This window comes from Neodiprion pinetum, chromosome 5 (assembly GCF_021155775.2).
Source record: "Neodiprion pinetum isolate iyNeoPine1 chromosome 5, iyNeoPine1.2, whole genome shotgun sequence".
Taxonomy (NCBI): domain Eukaryota; kingdom Metazoa; phylum Arthropoda; class Insecta; order Hymenoptera; family Diprionidae; genus Neodiprion; species Neodiprion pinetum.
In genome coordinates, this window is record NC_060236.1 from 6049321 (window position 1) to 6069972 (window position 20652).

The 20652-nt window shown below is 40.2% G+C and overlaps 1 protein-coding gene across 2 annotated transcripts in view; it reads left to right on the forward strand.

The window, feature by feature from the left end:
• Positions 1-20652, forward strand: part of LOC124219306 (alkaline phosphatase) — a 173009-nt gene that overhangs the window by 38701 nt on the left and 113656 nt on the right. For both annotated transcript variants that reach the window (XM_069136731.1, XM_069136732.1), the window contains exon 2: positions 19915-20120. The gene's annotated coding sequence lies outside the window, so the exon portion shown is untranslated. The remainder of the gene's footprint in view (positions 1-19914; positions 20121-20652) is intronic.

Here is a 20652-nt window from a genome sequence, read left to right on the forward strand (position 1 = left end):
CACGGATGGCTCAAGGTGGAGATCAGGAGTGACGAGAGATCTCGAAGCGGTGGCACGGTTCGCAAGTTAATCTCTGCACTTCGGTAATTACTGCAACGAGTTCGGTACTCGGAAAGCCCGCGTCTAGGCGGCTGCGGTAGCCATGGTGTGTAAGTCACACTTCGCGGGCTTCGGATCGAATCGTTTCACCTTCCAGCGTTGCGCGATTTTGCACAAGACGGTGAATCTCCGAAATGGAAGGGTGAAAGAGAACCCTCGTTAATAACGCGGAGACCTTAGTAGGCATTCTTTATCCTGGATATTGATCAACGTTAGCTGTGGTCATTATCCCGGGAGACGGTGAGGTTGAACGAGCCGAAGGACACGTTGGGTTCGGTTGGGTCAGGTTGGAACAGGGCGCCGGATCCTCGATCTGAGTAATCTTGGTTAATCCACGTCGGCTACACCGAGGCTCCCGCTTGCACACGTCTACGTGTAAACCTGCGTATACGTACGCGCGTGACTGCTTGACTGCAAAACAATAACTACCTACGTGCAAAGCGACGTCGTAGGTATACAATGTTGCCTCAGCTGCGCCCCGGATAAATACCGGAAGCTTAGACTTTCAGCGTTGCGTCTTAGCGCGAAGGAAGCAACGCTTATCTCGGCATCCTTGACTCAACGCTGTAACGAGCTTTTCAACATTCGTCATTATCAGATTCGAACGTGTATTCACTTTGAACGAGACGATGCAAGCTCGGTGCGCTTTAGACTGTACATATCTGTCGACGTTTCAAGAATGTAACAAAGCTTCGGAGCAAAAATATTAATGTATGGTTTCAAATCAAAGGTTACAATTGTCCTCGACTGCAGTGGCGTGATGGAAACTCGAGCTCGATCTTCGTCCTTCCAAAGCTTAATACGGCAACAGGGGATGCTGCGGGTGTAGGTACCCAGGTGCAGGTTGAGTAAATCGAGGCCCAATTGTCGGGGATATTTTGGGCTTTGAGTCGAAACCGTCTTGAGGCTAATGGGGACCGTAAGTGCGGGCTGATATCGGAGGGATTCGACTTTGGCTACCCTCGTCCGAGGTAACGCGAGGTTCTTGAAGGATCCCGCGTGGGTTGCGAGGAGGGAAGCGGAAGGACGTCCCTCGGGAAGGCGGAGGTGTCAATCGGCAGGACTCGGGGAGACCGAACGAGACAGGACAAAGCTCTTTATAGGGTCCTTCTTGTTCTTCTTCCTCTTCTCGCGAAAGAGAGGCGAAGGAGTCTCTCTCTCTCTCTCTCTCTCTCTCTCTCTCTCTCTTTTCCGTTTCGCACAATAGATTTTCGTACAGGAATCGAGTGTAGCCGGAGTAATTCCTCTTTCAAACGGTTACTCTCGAGAGTTTTTGTAAACGTTCTAAAATTTAAAGCCAACAAACGTGGCTCCGTCTCGGTCAAAGCTCTGCCGAGGATGGGACTCTCGATGATGATGAAAGAAAGTGAGTATATTGATGGGAAAAAATTCTACCTTCGTAATCTTTTTTCACTCCGATAACCGTCAATGCCGATTATTCGTTTCCATTATAAAGATTTTGCTGAGAAATTGAAAGCGCTGCAGGGAGACTAGAGTCGACCATTTTTGCAAAAGCTTCATTCACTCTTGTTGCTTCCTCTCGAAATCTGTAATCAGACGATTTTCTAAGTTTCAACAATTATTTATCTCGACTCTTTGCCCAGGATTCGGTAAGGAGTTCTCGTTAAACCGATTCAGACGATTGAAAGTTTTGTTTTTTCAAAACAGTGACTGGATCGGTTATTAGTTTTCTTGAACGAGTATCTATGGATTCAAAGTACAATTTTTTACGCATCTCACGTTCGGCACAAGAATTCAAAGTTTGTAAAAGAATAAGTTAAAATTTTGAAAATATTATTAATTTTTTTCAACGTGCGAGAAACCCGGTTGGCTTCGTCTCGACGAAACTCGAAATAATATATTAAAATGCAGGTTTTTCTCAATGCGAAGGATTCGCAGGATGCGAGATCGGTTTCGGCGCGACGCAGTTCAATTCCTGAAATCCCTATTTTCCATCCAAAGTTGATCTCCGTAGACTGCCGTCCGCGTATCGCCGGGGGTCTCGATATTAGAATACTTATTGAAGCCAGGCTGAGACCCAATGCCGCGTTGAAAAGCTCACAGCTGAAATGGCGCGAATAAGATATTGATAAGCGGAGGGAGAAGAAAAAAAAAAGAGAGAAACTAAAAAATAAATAAAATAGAAAATAGAAACTCATCCGGGGCTTCGTTATTAACTCTCGCCTCGATTCCTCTGCAATCCATTTTCCGTACGAATTCACCGCGCAGGTAATGCAATAGTCGAAAAGAAAAGCTATTCCTCTGGCTTACCTTGTTCAATGTACCGTTCTGTCAAATGACGTCATGCATGCGTCGAGAAATTCAAAAACGTTTCCCCTTTCACCGAGCGTTTAACCACCCTTGAAATCCAGCGTGTGTCGGTCGGTGAAATCTTTTTAAATCACTCGAAATCTCTGCGAATCTCGATGAAATCTTTTCGCGACCCGTGTAATGCTGCCTTTCAGATCTTTCGAAATCATTCACAATTTCACGCGAGATCGCTGAAATTTGAGGCTGTTGGAAATATTTGAAATCAGAAAAAATCATTGGGATTGCGCGTTATTTCGGCATTTTCAAAATCATGTTGCGAAATTTTTGGGATAACCGAAATATTTACTTCTTTGTAAAATGATTTCATCTACAAATCTTTAAAATCTCTTTCAAACTTATGAAAATACATAGTCCGTTATCTATGAAGTTCACCGGAATCATTTGAAATCTCGTGAAATATCTTGAGGTATTTCGGTTTCATTTATTCCTGAACGGTTTTACAATTTTTGCAAAGGTTTTCGTGGATTGTATTTGCAAGCGTTGAAAAACCTTAAGAACGTCTTTAAAAATATTGAACAACTGCTGTGGAAAAACGAGGTACACGTAACCATTTTGCGCTATCGTCGATCCTTTGGTAATTGCGACGCAAAATCAGTTTGTAAGGTTTACTCTACTTTTTTAGCTAACCAAGGCTTTAACGTCAATTTATTCTTGCACGAGCATTAAATTTTTGCAACAGTTGCCAGAAAATCTAGCAAGAGTGATCGTAATGAGAAAGAATAGTAACGGATACCAGACTTTAACGAAAAATTACTCTCAGTGTTCACTTCAAGTCTCATCGCGAAATAATTCGAAATTAGACGCTTTCGGAAGTTTTAAAATTCGTGACTTCAACCTCGGCCCATCTCAGCGCAGGCGGGCATGGAAATTAAAGCGGTTGATCTTGAACGCGGCGGTCCAGCTGCGGTTGAAATCATGAATGAATCTCCAGTCGAGGAAGCCTCTTCGCGCAGGCAATGGGCGGCGTTGAAGGGTATTAATAGTTCCGGAGGCTTGCAGGCTGCGTCCACTCGCGAAGTCGCATCTCCGTTTTTACTCCACTCGTTTTTCTCTCATTGTCCGAGCTCCGCAGCGGCAGTATTTCCGTGAGGAGCAAAACGGCACCGCTTGACGTTGGCCGGTTTGTTACTCACGTCCGGTCCAACTTGCGTGCACAACACCCGGCTACACATACTTACCTATACCCGTTTCTTGGCCCGGCGGAAGTTGGCGCGAAAGCGGACATACCAGGCCTCCCTTTATTTCTCATTGGCTCAGAGTCGAGTCGAGTAGACGTTAACGAACGGAGCAAGTGTGGATTTCTTTATTTTCACCACGCCGCTACTCGCCGATTTGGATATTTAATTTTTTCGTATTTATACATCGACGTGATATAATTTCTCCGGTACTTTAACAATTCCTGAGTTTTATACTACCTCCGTTTACACGGATACTTGATTCTTTATTTACATGATTCATTCCTTGCCTCAGGAAACTCTGCTTCCGTTTCTCGTTTATCTAATTGATAAACGACGGGGACGACACTGCGTCGACGTATCCGTAGGAGAAATTATTTCTTTTTCTTATTCTCTACCCTTGCTCTCTCTCTCTCTCCATTTCGTGGACCAATCTCACGCTTTTATTACTCGATTCGTATTCTCAGTTATTTTTTAAAACCGTGCGGCTGTATCGAGGTTTTTCTAATATCCGTTTGTTTTCGCTTACTTCCGTCTTCCTCTAGTCGTAAGCTGTGTACTTTAAATTCTAATATGGAATTCATTTTTCGGGGAATAGAAATAACCATGCTGTGGCGTGGTAAGGAAGCGTTTGCAAATTCAATTCGAGCGTCAAAAAGCGTACGATATATTACAGTGTGTGCGTAAGATGTACATGTCAACCCCGTCTCTGGTTGCATTGGCGATACGCCAGCACATTTAATTTCCTCTCTCTTTATACGTATAATCCATATACATGTATATTATATTTCTGGCTCTATATATCCTCCGGTGTAAATTTACACCGCAGGGTAGTAGTTATACATATACATACATACATATATATATATATATATAGTTTTAAACACACATAAAAGTGATCTATCGTTCGGCGTGCTGATGTAAAGTCTCGCTTTATGCGTTTCTTGTCATTTCTAATTATCGCTTAATTCTATACCCGCTTCCGTTATTCCTATATCATCCCGCATCGCCCCCGCTTTTCTTGTACAAACAACACTCGGGATTCCTTTCATTCGTTGTTCACTTGTTTATTTTATTTTAATCTTTAAATTTACTCCTTAGCGCAGTAAAGAGGAGGACTATTTTTACGGAATTTATTTATTATTCATGCATGTACGAATTGTCATTTCGTTTATTTAGAAATGAGATGATTATTACGAACGGTAAAAAGCAAAATCTGCATATTATAATTGTACACTTAGATTATATGCATTGTAATGAATATTATGTTACGTGCAACGGTGTTATATTCCCTTCGATGAATAAAAATTTCCCCCGCGAGTCACTTTTATCTTTGGCTTTATCCGCAGCGGGTGTGAATTGAGCGTTATTTTTTTTTTTTATTCTCGGCCGCCTCTCCCCTCGTTTTATTGGTTATAAATCGTGGAAGCCAGGCCCGCCTCTGAGTTCCTGCATCGGTAAACACGTATGAGCCATCCGTCTGCAGAGGGAGAATTCGTGCAACCCTCGGGTACTTAAAAAAAAGAAAAACATCAGAAAAAAACAATGAAAAACAAAAGGAATTGAAAAAGTGGATTATATATTAAAATCAAGGGAATTTAATGGTATGTAAATTGCCTGATGTAAATTTTGTCTCTTCGATCATCGGCCCTGGTATTTTATGGCACGTTGATTGAATCCGAGTTCTTTTTTTTTTTCCTCATTCTATTTCAACTCTCGTTTTTGTCACTGTCTTACTCTTTTCTTCTTTTTTTTTTTTTTTTTATTTCTGCTTTTTATTCACCCTCTCCACGGTGTATTACCATCGTGAGAAAAAAATCGATAACCCTTGTCCAAACAGAATTATTATAAAAAAGCATCATATATTATGCATGTATATTGTATACCTTATACTTATTTAACAGGTTTCCGTAGCCTTGACTTCTTTCTGTATGTATTTTCCTACATACCTGTGCCCACGTAGGTAGATGGTAAATTCTTTTGGAACGACAAAAATGAAGTCGTTTAAACGAATTTTTTACGACAAAAGAATTTCTTTATACATATTTGTGTATTAGGGTGGTTCTTATTTTGGTCATGTCGGAATTTCTTCGTTCTCACCCCTACAAAAGTAATCGACATACGAATTTTTCCGATAACTCTAACACGCTCTGCCAAGTAGTCGAATTTTTGTATGGGAAAATGCATGCGTTTGAAATTAACAAAAAAAAAAAAAACAGTCAATCTCTTTAAAACTGTATATTATAAAAAAACGTCCCTTGGCTATTCTGTAAGATATTTAACGTTACGCAAAAAATATCTGTTGTAAAATTTTCGTCAATCTAATAACGTGATAAATTCTGAAACATCTGTAGACATTTTTCGGCCTACATTATAACGAGCTCTTATGTTCATTCTTACGTGAAAAATGCAATCCGATAGTAAAAATTTTTTTTTATCCGATCTTTTGAAGTTATTAAATCTCCATCTTCCAATAAGTCTCAAAAATTAAAATTATACTGAATTTTTTCAGATTTTAGAAATTGTGATTTTTTTTTTTTTATTCAAGTTTTTAAATCACACTTCGGATACGCTGGTTTGAAAAATTCTGAAAGAAATTTCGGTTGCATTTTCCGTCGTGTAATTTCGTACAAAAAATTATAAATCTAATCTGGGACATCGACGTATAGAATCTTGATCAAGACGTCATGGAATGCCCCGTATATAGTATAGCATGTAATGAAAAAAAAAATCCTGCATACACCTACATACAACATAAAGTACACTCGGAGAGACAGTCGTTGAAGAAAGTTTTAACCTCTCTTTGATTTTTGTTTTTCTCTTTGTTCGTTCCGCAGTAGTTGAGAACTGGATAAACTTTGGAGATGGGTACCAGGTATAAGGTTTAAGGTTTAAGGTTTAAGGTTTAAGGTTGAAAGTTTAAGGCTTAAGGTATAAGGTAGAACGTAACGACGACGGTCCCCTTCGTTTCGTTCCGTCGGCGATACGCCTGTACGGCTTCAGCCTCTGGGTACTTGTATACTTGTTTGCCTCTGTAGGCACATGCGGGTGTGCGTGTATATGCAGAAGCTCTTCGCTTTCACCGGAGAGGGACTTGATCATCTCTTACGAGGAAACCCGAATTTCGGCTACATTCCGCAAGGGCGGATATTAATATAAACAGGGCGTCGCGCGTCGTCCTCGAGAGTTAACTCATGAAAACTTGAGATATCCTCAGCGTACGAGGTTGTAGGGTGGAATTTTACGTCTTAAATAAAAACAGCGTAAGGGTGAGCCGTCGTCCCGGTCCTCCTCCACATCCGCGTGTACGCGCGTGCGTACCTTCGAATAATAATCCGCGTACTACTTTTCTTCAGCGAGGATATTGCTACTCCTCGTTTCGGTTACAACGCAAATTTACCAACGTCACCCGACATTCTCGAGTGCGGTCTTCTTTTGTCCCGTTTCGTTTCGTTTTGTTTTTTTTTTTTTTCCCTTTTTCTTCTTTTTACCTCACTGCCGATATTGTTTCATTTGCCTATGAAAAAAACCAGAAAAAAGAAGAAAGAAAACTCGCGATTTCTTCCCGCAAAGAATTCCCTTGCGGCACAAGTGTCTCGCCGAAGGAAAACTTTGCGTACTTTATAAATCCGTTTCTTTGCCAATAAGAATTCAATTGGAAGGAAACGGTTTAAAAGTTTCGTAACGCAGATACTGCTCTGTAGGTTCGTCTAACTGTGGGTATGCGATTTTTCATTCGCCATTCAATTCATTCAAATACCTTGGAACTTGCGCTGTCATTATATTATTATAAGTAAGTCGAAGATGAAAAAATTCGGTTCATGTTTCAAGAAAATAGAATACCTCAAGATTCGTATAAAAATCTCGCCGCTGTATCAATTTTTTTTTCTATTTTTTGTTTCCTTACATACTTTCGCTAGGTACTCGTTGGTCTGCTATCGGATATCTTGCGAGTTTTGTAACATACACGGTTTTACCACTCGCAATATTCTGCAATACTTGAGCCAAGTATCCTTCGATATAGGGAACAAATTTCGAAAATTGGGAAAAACTTTGTCAGCTAAGTAGAAGAGACGGAGAAAATAAAACAAAATTGAGGGAAACGTTCTTTCGGCAGAATTAACAAGGACATAGGATATAGAACAAGGATCATAATAAGAATTTTCAGACTCGCAACGAAGGTATCCCAGATCGATCTCTCCGATTTCATTTTATTTGTAATATGGTATAGTAGACTAAAAACTAAGTGACACGTATTTTTTTTAGCTGCCATTAAACACTTGTCGAAGGTGAAACCACCATCCAAAGTGAGTCGTGTCAAGGGGCGATTTAGCAGTTTCACCCGCAAGAACATAATATTTTTAAGCCGATCCAACTAGAAAAGTTTTCTCATAACGAGAAATGAAAAATGTAATTTTCTCAACAATAATTAAAAAAAAAAAAAAAAAAATTTGCTGAATCGCCCCTTGACACGCCATACTTTGGAGAGTGGTTTCACCCCTCTTAAAGTCTTTAATGGCAGATAAAAATAAATACGTGTCGCTTGGTTTTTAGTCTACCAAAACATGTCACAGAAGAAATGAAATCGGAGAGATCGACCTGAGATACCTTTCTTGTGAGTCTGAAAATTCTTCACCAGAACTGAAAGAAATTTTTATTCCCGGTTACCGCTTATCCCTTATAACTATTTTCATTTTTTACCACGATCGAAAAATATAGTTTTAGGTAGAAAATGAAAATTAGCTTTCTAGCCGTTACCGGAAAGTCTAGTATCCGTTACTATTCTTCCTCGTTACGATGACTGTTACCATATTTTCTTGCAGCTGTTGCGAAAATTTAACGCTCGTGCAACGATAAATTAACGTTAAAGCCTCGTTTAACTAAAAAAGTAGAGTAAGCCTCAAAAACTGATTTCGCGTTGCAATTACCAAAAAAGGATCGACGATAGCGCAAAATGTTTACGCGTACCTAGTTTTCCCTAATCTCATCAATATTCAAACAGTATTTTCAACGATACCTCTTTTATTGAATTTTTCTATCCACCGTAACAAATGAAATTTTTCTCAGTGAGGGAAAGCATTTTTGAGCTTGGTACTTACGAGTCTATTCAGCGGGCGAGTTGAACATATCGCAGCCCTGCGGCATGTGGCAGAGTGATAATTCCCCGGGTTTCGTTGAAAATGCAGGGAACGTAACACTCTTCACGCGGCTCGTTTGCTCGCCAAAGACAGGCCGCAGCTTTGGCGGTGCAACTCGTCGGTTCTAAGCACATCTGCGGGGAGCTCAGCGTTCTGTAAACTTATAATTCAAGCGAGTAACCGTCTCTCTCGCATCATGCTATTTTTTTTTTTATTTTTGTTATTACTATTTTCAATTTTGTTTGAAATGTTTTTTTCCCCAGTGTGGGGAAGAATATCTGTCTGAAAAATTTCTCGACACTTTTCCGCGAGTTTTCCCTTCGACGAAGGAATTCGTCGAGGTGGTGATACCTCTGCGACAGGTGCCAAGAGGTCGACGGATCTTCCCGTGAAGCAGCAACCGAAAGTTCGTTGAAAGCTTTTCCTTATTTTGTTCTTCTTATTACCTGCTGAGAAGAAAGTATCTTTCGGTTTGCATTATAATCACGGCCCGGATAAATATATGTATTAAAAATGACAAAACATGCGCCTATAATATATACGAGTACTTATGGAAAAACTGTGGAATAAAAAATAACAAATATTGTCGAGTAGACTACATTTTATTTTGACATAATTTATACATACTCGATAATAGTTGTTATTTATTACTGTATATTTTTTCTACATTACATGTGCAATGTGCATACATAATTTGCTATTTGTAATGCATCTTTATCCGAGCCTTAATTATAATTATTACGAAGAAATATTCTCATACTTGTACTTGATACATCACAGAACAAGTTTACACCTCGTACAAATAAACAATTGATACAGTTTTTTATGTAAGGAATATTTAATGTTCCAACATGTGAAATTCTGTATTTGTTAAATTCTTATGAAATTATGCACCGATCGCGCGGTGAAGGAAGTTTCGAACACGAGCAGAGGAAACTGAGAAAATTTATCAAACTGAGGAAACTTTGCAAAATGGAATTTTAATCGCGCGTTCTAAAACCGTGCGAGATTCTCAACATTCTAAAGATTGGCGCGTTGCGAAAAGTCGCACGGAGCAATAATAATTTCGTCGAAAGTTAGTTCCGAACTGCGTGCAGCGCGATATAGCTCAAAGATAAGCGTAGCAGTTCCGGAAACTCGGTGTGGTAATGGATATTAACGATTTCCGGAATGGACCCATCCTTTTCCTGGGAAGTGGGGATCGGTAATCGTCCCCAAGCGTCGCCGTTAGAGAGCCCGTTATCGTTGTTCAAAACGACACGCGATCCACGTATCCTAAAAATTCTCACGCGTCGCGAATTTCTTAATCCTTCCGGAATCGTGTTGGAATTTATTACAACCGGCCGTCGCTTTCCGAGATGAGAGGAAAATCTTGGACCGACGGTAAGTTTCACCTCCGACATCCGAGCTTCTGGAACGCAGCCCGTCGAGGTGGAATCGGAATATCCTCCCGCCTTCGGGATCCCGGAGGGGTTGAATATCGGTGATATCCTCACCCGCGGGCGCGCCTACATTCCTGGTTATATAACTTATGACGTCGGTTATACGTACCTAGGTACACAAACATTGGCTGCAGCCGGATAAGCTTTGACAGAGTGACCCTGATATCGACCGGGAAAAGCTCTGCGGGAACGGGGGAATACACACCTAGTGCACCGGGAACCGGCGGTCGGGACTCGTATCTCCGGTTTCTCCCGCTCTCAAAGTGCCTGCGGTAATAATTTATGCCCTAGCCGTGAAGCCATTTTGTTTTATCGCGTAAATACCGAACAAGCGCAATCCGCCGCACGCCTGTCGAATACAAAACCACTTAGAATTATACCACCTACGCTCTAAGACTCTCTCCGCTTAAACCGGCGTAACGCTTCTTACACCAGGGGGGTAAAAACCGCCGGCGATAAGGGAGGAGGAAAATCCCGAGGTGTTTCGCCCCTCGAATATCAATCCACGATTCTCGCGCGTGTAACCTCGCGGTCAGAATTTTTCACTTATACATTTCTCTTGTATATTTTGTCTGTTATCGACACTCTCCGTTACCCTCGAATTACGTACACGGGGTTTCTGTCTAGACGTCTAAGCCGTATCGTATACCAGGTCATCGTATACTCGGTTATCCGTATCTTGGACCAAAGTTCAACTACATATTCGGGAAAAAATTCTCAGAGGTGTTGTTAGAAACGAGCCGACTTGAACACGGATACCGAATTTTTTTTTTATAAACGCGACACCGAGCGATCAATAATAATGACGATGATAACGATCATCAAAAAATTCGCACAATGTGCTGCTACTCAGCTTTTAATCAACGGAGGGTCAAAATTATCTTTATTAAAGACCGCTTTTTTCTTTACAGAACTTTTCACCTTACCGTTCAATTGTTTTTAGTTTTTTGAAAGTTCGACTTTTCCAAGCGGAACGAATTTACTGCTCACCGCTATATATTTCTTTTACTACTTGCTTCGATTCCTTCAGTTTAACACCTCTAAATATGTATAATATACGTATATGTATAACGTATACGTATACACACATACACACGTCATTCTGCCGCAGAAAGTATTCTCGATGCCTTTGCCGAATGTGCAACGTATTTCCACGCTGCTATTCCGCGGACCAATTCTCCGACTCTTAGTGCCGAATCTACTTCAAACCTGCTTCCGACCGCTGCAGCTGAAACGTCCGGCGAGCCGTATGTTCGTCTATGCAGTGGACTTTTCGATTATGGATTTAAAAATTTCTCCTCAGCCTGCGGCATCTCCGCCATTTGTTGAAATGCCTCTGAGGATCTCATTTCGTTTTCACAAGAAAGCTTCGACACGAGGAATTGGAAATTATATGCGATGTTGAAATGTTGAAAGCCAAAGTTTATAACGTCAAATTTGATGAAAGTTCGCAGTGAGATCTGAGATGAACTACTGTAATTCAAACTGTAAAATCCAAATTACGTCTAACCATCTGTGAAACGATATTACACGTGAAAAATGCAATATTCTAGTCTATTCTATTCAATATTCTACGCAATATTTTTATCACTTTTCTTGGGCTCAAGTATGAATTCGTCAACTAAACGCAAAAGATTGTATGTGTTGGTAGATGCGACGTTTTGGTCCTGATAATAATTGAAAAACTGATCTACTACGGTAATTACATAAGGGTGTGGCCACCAAAAATTATTATCGTTAGTCCTATCATTCCGATAATTGACGATTTGTATGATCGGCATTCAAAAAATCGACATCCTCGCTGTATAACTTTGCTGGTTTCAATTTTTTACGCATTTTAGTAGTCTTTGACGCGTTAGCAACAAACAAACTTGGTGGTTTTACGACTTTTTGCTTTTATCTTGGAGAGTTTCTTTCCAAGATTGCTGAATTTTTGCAGATTTCGATTTATCTATGCGTCTCAATGGTTTTTAGAGCCTGAGGGAAAACAAAATGGTGCTTACTAACTTCTGCTTCGATTTTTTTTTTTTTTTTTTTTCATGTATGCTTATTAATGGAATAGGTTTGTATCTGCTTAACATACGACCTTTCACCTTTATATTTTCCAACGCTTCATTGTCAATTGAATCATACGTTTTCATTATTCTCAGAGCGAATGATGGAAAGAAGAAAAGAAAAATCATGCGCCCCTTTGCCACTAAAATCGCATACTTAGTGATTACGACCCTATGCCATCGGACACGCGATATATCATCGATAACTGCGAACTCTTTGAACTTTGAAATCAGCGCCTTTTCATTGCGTTCATTTTCTATCGAGAGTAAATTATTTGAGAATCAAACCCCATCGATCGACGTCACGCTACAGTAACAACATCGAGTCCACGTCGCGTTTCGTAGTTTTGTTTACCTTTTTGTAATATGAAGAAAGAAAAACGAATTGAAACTAGAGTAAATTTGTTCTACTCCCCGAAGCATAAACTCGTTGGTAACATAGATTTTGCTTCAACTTAAACATACGGTGAATAGAGTTTACATTTGTCAATAATGAATAATGTACCACGTTTCTCTGAACCTACTTGCGGGTGAAATTGAACTTTTGACTAACGCGTACCCGCTTCGTTATCGCGATCGCACATCTGCGTACTCTTGGCGATTTTTAATCACTTGCAATTCGTTACATTTAATTTTCAACTAAGCTCTTATCGCCGGTGTATCGATAATGATAGGCAATTTACGATTCGGTGGTTATAAAGGCGGACGCGATCACTATTTTACAATCCGCGAAATTTTATTGCGAATTATCATCGTCCTATGCATGGCGCGGCTGGATGTTCAAGGTACGATAGTACCTTTGTTCCGGGTCTAGCACCTGTTCCTGATATCAATTGTTCGCGTGCAATGCCGAGTTTCCACGTCAGAGAGCACGAAATTACGGTTACTATAAACCCGGGGCTTGTCACGTGTCCCGTTTTGAAACGCCGGCACAGATATTGTTACATTCAATGTAATCGTCAAACGGACACGCAGGAGTTCACATAGAGGGTCATTTATACGTTTCTCATCGATCCCGCTTTGTCATAGCCGTTGCAAATTTTCTGGCTGGTTCGTGGTTACATACGTGATTAATTTCTGGACGTATAAATTATTCCTATATTATATACCTCGCGATTCCGCGCACGGAACCGTGTGTAACTACAACCATGGTTACGCACGAAATTTCCGGATATTTCCCGTATTTATTTAGGTCCGGGAGAAATTATTTTCAATTCCGGTGTATATTGTTTGTTCATCGCAAAATTGCAAATTTCGTGCCAATTAATTACTGATCGATACCGCCTTGTGTGGCTTGCAAGGACAAATTACAAATTATTCAACCGTGCTGTACCTTGTGCGATATGTTTGAAGAGGAATTTTACGGCTGTATAAACGATTCTGTGAAATTGTTTAGCGGATGAAAACCAGAAATGCGTTACCGCAACTAAACTTTCACAGTGTCAATATATTTATCAATTGCTGTCATTGAAAAAATGTGAGTTTCGTACGAATTTAATGCTTGGGATGGTTTAAGCCAAAAAGATACGAGGCTGAAGTTAGTAACGTTAAAGTAACGAAACTTCGGGGGAAAACGACGTCATTGTGCAGTTTCCGAATGACTCTCGAGATAGGAGTTTACTTTTCGAAATTTGTGAGTATAATGTTTAGTTTATCATGGTTTAGTAAATTTCGGATAATCCTTAATGTGCGAAGTAACGATTCTTCCGAAACACGTACAGTTACTGCAACGTTACTAACTTCATTCTCGTAAAACGACAGAAACCCGAAACTAGAAAATCGTCGTTTAAAGCAACCGTGGAAATATGAAACAGTTTTTGAATTCCGCAAAAATTTCCACACTTTGTAAGAAATTCTGGAGTTTGTGGAACGAAAATCATCAGTACTTTAAAGAATTCCCTTAAATCTTCTCGGTATACTTGCTTCTCTCTGCAGCAGCAGCAACTTTCAATGAGAATATTATTCTCGATCCGATTCCGGTGTAAATTCAGTCGGGTATACACAGGTTTGATAGAAAGCCGTCTCAATTTTCTTTTCCAGCAGCTAGCTGCAGGAGTTTTGCAGCGACGTGGCAGCGGTTCGATTCCACGAGAGCGAAGAGTTCCGGTTCCGGTTCGTCGAGTTGAACGGCAAAGGATGTTACCCTGTACAGACTCGGAGCACGAACTCCAATTCTTTACAGTTAGCCACATTTCAATGCTTTCGGTTTTCTATGCGGAAACTTGCGCGAGCTTTTCGGCTTAAGGTAGTTTTCTTTCTTTATTTCCTTTTTTGTTTCACATTGTATTTTCTCACTCGTTCTAAACGGAATGGTACAAAGACAATGCTCCGTGAAACTTGTTCGCCTCTGGCGTCATTATTTATTTATTTGTTTATTTGCCTCTTCGCGCTTTCTCATTTTATATTTGTTTGTACCAATGGTTGACCATGTCAGTCATTTGGTGCGAAGATATAAGAAGCGTGATGATAAATTTGCACTTTGGAATACGATTATGGCAATTAATCAATCGGTATAATAATCTATGAGATTGTTCGTGGCAGTTGTGGAGTCATATTTAAGTGCTGCACGTAATTGAAGCCTTGGTAGACTTGATTACGATAAATTGCGAATTGTAATAACAGCGAGACATTGTGGTATTAATGCTTTTTCAATCCCAACTAATCTTCTAGCTGAACATAATCATTGATCAAATTCTGATTATTGATTGTTCGAGCAGGGTGGGGTTGAAATTCTGAATTGGAAAGGTTCCGGAAGAGCCAAATTGGGAATATTGTTGGTGACGAAGGTTTAAGTAAAGAAATCAGACTTCGACGAAGGATCAAACTTTCGAATAATCCCAACACTCAAGGTTCCGGAAGGTCAAAGTTTCGAAATGACAGAATGCCGAAAGGGCGTAACTCCGACAAGTCAAAGTTCCGAAAGTGCGAGAATGAGAAAATTTAATAATCTTGAAGCTTCGAAATTCCGGATGACTGAAGATTTTCAGTTCTGTGATTTTCTGGCGCGGTAAAATTTCACTACTTTGTTCTTTCTTCGCTTTGGATTTTTCATATTTTTACATTCGGAATCCTGGTTATTCCGATTTTTTCCATCCACTCGACGAGTAAACTACGCTGAGTGAGTATATTTTAATTTTCGGAATGTTACTCAATCGAAATTTTGTTTGTCAAAATTTTCTCCTATCGTAACTTTACTCTTCTGAACTTTGCTCTATTCTGACTTGAATTTTCGGAATCTAACATTTCGGAACTTTGAGCCGTCAGGTTTCCGACCATTCGAAATTTTGTTGTTTCGTAAAAGTTTGATTTTACTTCAAGTTTCGCGACCAAATAATTCGGAATTATGCGCTTTTGGAACTTTTCAAATTCGGAACTTCAACCCTTCAACCCCTTTTCAGCAATTTCATTCGTCGCGATTCCCACACTACGAAACAGCTTATTACGGGTTACCTCATACTTGAATTAATCGAACATTACACAAATGATTCATCTCTAAACTACCCCTGTATTAACAGCGTTAAGCGTAGCGGAAGTACCGTTGAAAGTGCGATCATGTGAAACGTGATTCTTTTGTCCCTTCACTCACAATCGGGTATAAACGTGCAGCAGCAGCAGCAGCATTGGCAGCGTCCAATTTTCAGCGAAGCTCTTTTCGATGATTGCTCTCGTGCTATACGCTTCCTGGAGTGGAGGCCTAGATCCAGCACTAAATAGTGATTGAAGTGCTGGAACGATGGGATCGTCATTCGGCGAACGGGGAAAAGTATAGCTTTCCGAAAAGCCAACGAAGATGATTATACGTCTGTTCACAAATTCCTGTAGAAGATTTTTTTCTGATACGAAGTTTCATGTGTTTATTTATTTATTCTTCTTCTTGATACTTTTCGAAGAATAGAAACGAAGAAAAAATAATCAAACAACATACTCTCTCATATATATATAATATTAATCTACGATATATTTTCGGGCAAATTTTTTTTTTTGAAATAAAATCGATGCACATCTCTTTGTTCCGATTGTAGTTAATTTTAATAATATCTTTATTAAACATGAAACGTAATCGAATGACTGTTCGTATCGTTCGATAATCCTTGATGTGACGTATTAACTACGTCATCAATTATATCTAGAATCGTTTGATAATGCGGAATAGTCATTGAGATGCGTTCATCTATGATATCGAATTTACGATTTAGCGAGTTTCAACAGCTGCCGATATTGTATATTGGAAAATTTAGCGCAGGCACGTACATATCGATCGCATTTTCATATTTATCCTACATTCAGCTCGGTTTCAGAGCTTTGAAACACCCCCCTTACAGGGCGCTACATTGCAAGCGATAAGTCGACTAATCGAAATTAATTCAACGTTCACAGCGGCTCGATAAGCTTTGTCGCATCCTATCTCGCGCGATCGGCTGATTCCTTTTACCTTATTGGCGCACTGGGATTTTCACTAATGCCTGGAAAACACCTGCGTGCACAGGCGTATCGTACATGCATACAACGTACACGTTCTACCTCCAAAGCAACTCGCTGCCATTTCGCCATTACCGAGCTACACGGTTTCCATTACGATATTAAATTTAGCACTTGGCTATTTTCCTTAATTCGGGATATCCTGTTTTTTTTTTTGTCGTTTTTAAAAACCACTTCTTACTCATACTTAATACGGATGTTACTTGGGTCCGTTATACTTTCACCATCTTTTATGGGGCCTTATTCCCAGATTTTACTGGCCTGTTTGTTCTAACTATCTTTAATTTGTTACTGAATTTAGTATTCACGATCGGTGATGCAGAATTTATACTCGGTCCAGATTCTTTCCCCGTTGTTCATTAAATTCGTAGTAATTTTTCGAAAAATTCTTGGCTAAATGTAGTACAGAAAAGTATGAGCTTGAAAAATGTACAATTAATATAAGTTGAATCAATTTTTGCAGAAGCATTATACTTTTGTTAGAAACTTCTGTCTATATTGTACACGTATGCGAATTAAACGGAATGATCCTGATAATTTTGAAGCTAAACGAAATCGGACAAAAACCGAAATATAACGTCGCACATTACGAATCTGAAGTAAAAATTTAGACATGCAAAACACTGGGTATACAATGAGAATCTCTGAATCAAGTACCTTCTGCATCGTTGTCCCTTATTTTGAATTCACATGTTTTGGGACTTCCAATTTCGATGTAAGTCGGATGTTGTTGAAATTGAAAAAAAAAAAATTATCTTGCGGGATGCCTTAAATAGGGCTAATTTTCTCGACCGCAAGTTTCTCAATTAAGTAACTTTTTGCACTATTGTCCGCCATTTTGAATTCACATGTTTTGGATTGAGATTCGTAATCAACGATACGAGAAATTCCCGATACTCGAATTTCGAGTAAATCGGATGCAAGGAAAAACGTCTACCTGAAACGGATAACCAGCCTTACAGAATTTCACTCAGCCCTGATTATCTTCACGCGCAAAACTCGTACGGTTTTTTTTATGAAAGATAGATATTCGAGGGTTAAGATGATGGGAAAGAAATCGCCGGTGTTATTAGTCGGTAAATCTCGCGGGATTCCTTGATTGGGGCTAATTTTCTCGACCGCCAGTTTCTTCCCCGGTGCTTCTGCAGATACGGGTGCGTTAAAATTATCTCAACGAGTTGGCCCAATAGAGAGCACGGAACGTCTTCGCGTACGTTGCACGTACACGCATGCAAGTGCCTTCGCGTACACACACAAAGGACGCGAAGCTCGCGGCACTCGGTTAATGGCTGCAATGGGAACTCGACATCTGCTCGCGGGAGTTTCTCCGCCCTGGATGGTGGTTTCCTCCCGGTTTTCTCTACGGCGTCGACGTCATATCCCAACACCGCACTGCTCCAGAGCCTTCAGCCTCCCGCTACTTCTCTTCGCCTACTTCGCCGCAGTCATATACCGGCGTGCATGCAGCACTTCACCATCCACCTGAAGCAATTATATCTAATTACCGTGGAGCAACTCTCATTAATATACCAACCACCGGGCCGCGCGGTCCCTCGCCTCCTACCGCCCACCGAAATAGCTTTGCGAGTCTCGATCCTCGGCCCAACCTGACCCAGACACCGAGTTTAACTCGAGCGAAACCCACCCGCCCAGGTTCGACCGAACTAAACCAGCCCCCGATTTTCACCGGGGACCAAAAACCCGTATCCTTGGCATAGTTTCACGCCAGTCGCAATCCACGTGCGCGTATTAAACGCCACCAAGAAACTGGGTTCGTTGTATCTTCGTCGGGGTTTCGTTACAAGGGTTTGTACCGAAGGAACGAATTATACGAAGCTTCGATCAAGGCGACCGGTTAAACTTCGTTCTTGACAAGCCGGTATATCGGAAAATTGACGGATTCTAATTTTTTCGACACAGGTCGCTTCGATTGGTGTCGATAGTTTGAGCTTCGTAAATTGTAATTTCGTCACTTTCCAAGCTTGATCAGCCTGTACTGTTGTATGGATTTTGGAAAATGGTTTTTTTTTCGGATGATTTGTTATTGCGATGGGTTTCAACGGGAGAATAATTTTTTTTAGTTTATTTTGGTAATTATCACGAAGAAACTAAAGATGATACATTTTTTTCTATCGTTCGTTTGCTAATAATTCAGGAAAAATTTTTATTTACAGACTTTTCACACTAAAACGAGAATTGTATGTTTTCTGAGTAAAATTATTTCCAAAGAAGCTCGAAAAACAGTTTTTTCGCGATAAGTTTCATTGCCGTGAAAAGGGAAGAGTCCGTCTGACAAACTTCCACGATGATCTGAAAAATGGTCGTGTAAAAAATCTAAAACTGACAGCACTTGACACCCAAATGGAAAAGTTTTCAGAAAAGTACTAGAAAAAAAAAAAATTTGCAATTATTTCAGAAATAAATATATAAACTGGGAAAAAGATAATCATTTATTTAGAAAAAATAATAAAAATGAAAAATTATAGGTCTGTCGATAAAACATTGAAAATCGATTTATTTCCGGTAAAACCGAAAGTTCAAATTAAGCGGAATATGGTGATTTTTCACGCTCATCATTTGACCGTAAAATCCTGTAAATTTCAAATATTTTCATCCAACCGTTTCCGAAATCATCGCGGGAGATTGTCAGGCAGACCGACGGACCGAAATTTTCTAAAAACATGTTTTCGGTATCCTGAAGGTTCGAAAACGATGATTCGTTGAAATTAGAAAAAATAATTTTTGCCCGAATTAATAATTTGGTAATTTTTTTCCTGCCTCACCGGAGCTTTTTTAGTCGGATGTAACTGGATCAGTTTCAGTGAGATATCTAAAAGCTCCGTTCAATTACTGTTTTCATTCAACTCTTCTTTGACCGGACTATCGTTCCACACATCCTTAAATAATCGGCAACAAGTGCCGATAGGATTTCGACGAGCCTCCTTTTCCCCCAACGTTTGCCCACTCACGTCGAAGGCGAGGTATAATCCGAAAATTCCCGGATCACGCGATTATAGTAATCCAGAGAATTGCATGAGGATCATCAGGGATGTTAGCACAGATCCGAGGATCTGCGAAAGAAACAAATTACCAATATTGGACGAGGAACCGACGCTGTTAAAAATAAATAATAAATATTTTATCCAGTTCCCTGGTTCTTTTTCTAATTCTTTCCTTTCATTATTTCTATTTCCAGAACAAGTTTGGATCGTCTGATTCTCACGTTCGATGTAAGAATACTCGTTTGAAGCTGCTCGACGAAACCTATGCATATGAATACTGAAACGTTTTCAAGAAGCACCTCAGTGAATTCGACCACCTGCAGGCAAGGTTGAACCGTTCTACGTCTACTTGCAGTTTAATTAAACCGGGAACGCCTGCACGGGATCGCTTCGATACACGGTACATTCCCATCTATACCTACATATATGCATGATTCCATTACGTTGCCAACTATTACGGAAAATTGTAGCTTAACATGCTGTCGCCTTGCCCAAAGGTGAGTCAAGCCAAGTGTACCGGTTACTGACTGTTCTCGGTTGTATCCGATCCTTGGCGTTCTAAGATTACCAAAAATAAATTTCATCGGAAAATTCACAATTTGTGCCGTGATTTTATAATTATGGAAAATAAAGGGGTCAATAATTGGGTCTAAGCTTGTCGATAACTGGTAGAATCGTCTTGCGTATCGTTACTGTAGCAGGATCGTCCGACTTACCGAGAAAAATTGAGTGACGTTGACGATGCCGCGTTGCAGACCGGCCTTGAAATTTATCGGCGAAAGTTCTATCTGGCTCAGAAACGTGTCGACCTACCGATATTGAATTGGGTTTTTTTCACTTGAAACATCAATTACCCTTGCGAAGCTGGAGGTCGTAAGAAACGACATTGACAGCAGGAAATTCTCACCTCTCGAACATCCCGAGGAGACAGA